General features: G+C 42.2%; 1 long non-coding RNA gene across 1 annotated transcript in view; it reads right to left on the bottom strand.

The window, feature by feature from the left end:
* Positions 1–2,940, bottom strand: part of LOC111388021 — a 7,517-nt gene extending 4,577 nt beyond the window's left edge. Inside the window, exon 1 of the long non-coding RNA XR_002701491.1 lies at positions 2,385–2,940. This is a non-coding gene — a long non-coding RNA (uncharacterized LOC111388021). The remainder of the gene's footprint in view (positions 1–2,384) is intronic.
* Between the last annotated feature and the right edge of the window lie 776 nt (positions 2,941–3,716).

Raw genomic sequence — 3,716 nt, 5'->3', positions numbered from 1 at the left:
CTTCAGAAAATGAGATAGAGAGATTAGTCAAGGAAATGCTAGAAGCACGTATCATTCAGACCAGTGTGAGTCCGTTTTCAAGTGCAGTGTTACTCATAAAAAAGGACGTAAGTTGACGATTCTACGTCGATTATCGAGCCCTCATCAAAGTAACCATTCAAGATAAATTTTCCAGTCCAGTAATTGATGAGTTATTGGATGAATTGCATGGGGCACAGTGTTTTCAAAATTGGATTTTAAGTTTGGATATCACCAAATTAGAGTCCAAAGGGAGGAGGTCCATATAACAACATTTCAAATGCACGAAGGATACTATGTGTTGCGTGTTGTCACACCTGACTAGCCTACCTGGGATTATGGCCCACTCATGGCGATCCACGTGGCATTTCTGCCGAGGTGGCACACAATGCCGAGGTGGGCTACATCCGAACTGCTTCGAGCCGAAGTCCATCTGCCGAGGCTCCTTTTTGTCCGAGGCCCATTGAACGAGGCCTACGAACCGAATCCAGGCTGCTGAAACCTGTTGAGAGCAGCTGAGGCCCTCAAGTGGAAGTATCATGACAAATGGCCGAAGCCCCGAAACTGATGCGCGAGCCTCTGAACCACAAGGAAACGTCCTCCATGGTCACTTCTCCCAAGAGATTGTCTGCACAGATCTTATTCAAATGATTGATGGAACGTTTGTCATAAGCATAAAGGTCAAGTCTTGTCACTAGCATGGAGGCCCTGCACAAGCAGTAAATGTGCCGCAAGCTAGCGAGTCAAGCCCCATACCTAGGAAAAGATGTTTGAACTAAAGAGATGAGGCCACGTGTCACTTCATCCAAGGGCTCCCATTTCATATGTACTACTATAAATACTTCCCTTGTGTAATATCAAAGGACTAATGCAAGAATCAATAAAAAGAACTACATTTACTCAATTCTCTCCCATCTTACTTGCAATACACAAATCGAGTTTACACACATTTACATACACATTTATGAACATCGGTTGGTAATTATTGTACAATCGGATTACGAACAACCCGCCGAATTCCGAACGTCACCGTCTCGCGTCGTTGGGCTACTCCCACGCCCTTTGAACCGTTCGTTTTAAACCGTCCACGTGTCTTAGCGTGTTGGACATTCGCCCACGCAAGCGCGGGTGGGACCGGCATCTGTTGGCGCACTTTTTGGGATAAACAGATTGGCGCCGTCTGTGGGAATATCAGAGTGCAACTGTTCGAAAATCCTGAAAAAATGGGATCTCCTTACCTTTTATAGAGGTCCAGGACGAACCCCGACCGTTAGATTGAATCTCACTCAATCTGAGCCCTCAATTTCAGATCCAATCCGAGGCGTTGAATTCAAAGGGTTTTTCAATCCTACGCCTCAGATTCATGCGTGCCTCCCACGCACCTCTTCCAGAGCGTCTGCTTCTAGAAGTGCCAGCCGCCCTCATAATTGCGTTTTTAATACGACGGCAGCAGGCGCCTTGGAAGTCGTAACGCTTCAGCCACTTTTCCTCGAAAACAAGCACGAGACATCAAATCATTGGCTCAGCTATCAAGGCACAATCATTACCATTGGACCTCGGCTTCCTCTTCATCATTCAGCAACAAGCCTCGTAGGTTCGGTTCCTCAACTACCTCGGCTCCCTCTTCAACATTCAGCAACAATCCCCACAGGTTCGGTTCCTCAACCACTTCGGCTTCGTCTTCAAAAGTTCAACACCTCGCCTACTTCATCACTCACCCACAGCAACACTTCTCTAACTCCAACCATGATATAAATATCTANGCTCCATATCTCCGATCTTTCAGATTTCGGTGAAATGAGAGGGCATTGGTTAAAATGTAAAAGAAGGTACACATAAGATTAGGAGATCTAGTGAACCGTCGGTCTGATCTCTGGCTGATGGAATGCCGGGTGGTTGATAACAAGCTGCTGGAATTTGCCATTGTTTCAGATTTTTTTGTTTTTATGTTTTTTGTTTTTTAATTCTATGAAAAAAATGTGTTAAAAATTCCAACTGTGTAATAAGTCATCCATTTGGCAATCACCATATGAGTTGGCACGCCACATCATCGAACACATCAACTTTCCATCCAAATTTTAAATGAATGGTATTACAATTGGAAAGTTCGGTGATGAGTGGGGTAATTTTTAAAGTTTAGTGACCTCTTGAAAACCTCGTGTAAAGCTCAGTGACTATTTGGACAATTCCCTCGTAATGTGCAATAAATACAGATCAAGGATCAATAGAAAAAAAAATGAAAAAGTCGTATGTTTTTTGTCTATAAACTTCATTTGCGCAAAATGAGAATGAGAAACTGATGCACAAAAATGGATATGTAGTTACAATGAGCTAACTTCAGAAATAATCAGATAAATAATACTTACTCTGCCTTCTAGGAACATAAGATGAGAAGGAATGAGATCATCAAAAGCAGCAACAGATAAGTAATCAATTCCTACAAGGAGAATAAACAAAAAGTAGGATCATTAGCTTCAGAAAAGCACTAGGAAATCATAATTCACAACCTAGTGTGGTGTAAAAAGAATTTCTGGCAACACCTGAAACAAGAGGCTGTATTTAATTCACATCTTAATAGAAAGTTTTGATAAGCCCACCATCCGGTTTACTCATTCTAGAAGGGCAAAGAAGGATGCATTACCAGATGGGAGCTAAAGAAAACAGAAATCTGATAGAGGGAAATTAGTTAGAAAAGTCAATTGCTAGAAGGCTATAAATAAAGTTGCCAAGGGGCATATTAGAAATGCAATTTTAGAGAGTGAAAGAGGAGTGAGTTTGAGAGTCACAACCTCCCATAGGCATCTATTATCTTTCTTTTACAGTATTGCTTTTCAGCTTCAATCAATGTTCAGCTATATTTTTCCAGATAGAATCCTATCAAATTGGTATCAGAGTTGTTTGTCCTGATGGCTCAAAAGAAAATCGAAAGCAATGGAGAAAGAATTAGAAGAAAAAAAGTAAGAAATACAGCGTTTAGCAGGGATGGAGAAATCTATGGAATACATAACCCAAAATATGGCCAAAATGCAGCATTCCATGGACCATGGAGGATACACAAAAAGCTGTGGCTACACTAATTAATTCAGAAACTGGGGTAAACAGAAACCTCGAGGGCGAAGGATCGGGGGGGATCACAGAAGGTAAAGTTTCACCTGCTACACAGCAGAATGAATAGAGAACAATTGATAGAGGAAAGTGGCCAGAAGGCTCAGTTGATGCAAGCTACGAAGGAATAATGGCCGGCACAGTTCCGGGTTGAACGATACTTCGAAGTTAATGGGCTAACTGATCGAGAGCAAATGGGTGCGATTGGGGTGAGTTTAGATGAAGACGCCTTATCTGGGTTACAATGGACAGAAGCGAGAACCCTGATTCACGGTTAGGAACATTTTAGGCAACAACTTTTGCTGCGTTTCTGACCAACACAAGAAGGCAACCCGTGCAAGAAATTTCTGGCGGTAAAACAACAAGGGACGGTGGCCGACTTCCAGCGATCCTTTGAGACTGGCCGAACCTCTGCAGGAAATGACGGAGGAAGTATTGGAGGCCACTTTCATAAATGGGCTAAAGGCAAATATAAGGGCTGAGGTCCGCTTGTTATTTCCAAAAGGTTGGGCTAGCTTATTGAAGTAGCACAACGAATTGAAGACCGCAAAAAAAAAAAAAAAAAAAAAAAAAAAAAAAAAAAAAAAAAAAAA

Source organism: Olea europaea, chromosome 3, assembly GCF_002742605.1.
Source record: "Olea europaea var. sylvestris chromosome 3, O_europaea_v1, whole genome shotgun sequence".
In the NCBI taxonomy this organism is placed as follows: Eukaryota; Viridiplantae; Streptophyta; class Magnoliopsida; order Lamiales; family Oleaceae; genus Olea; species Olea europaea.
This window is presented reverse-complemented; position numbering and strand designations above follow the sequence as displayed.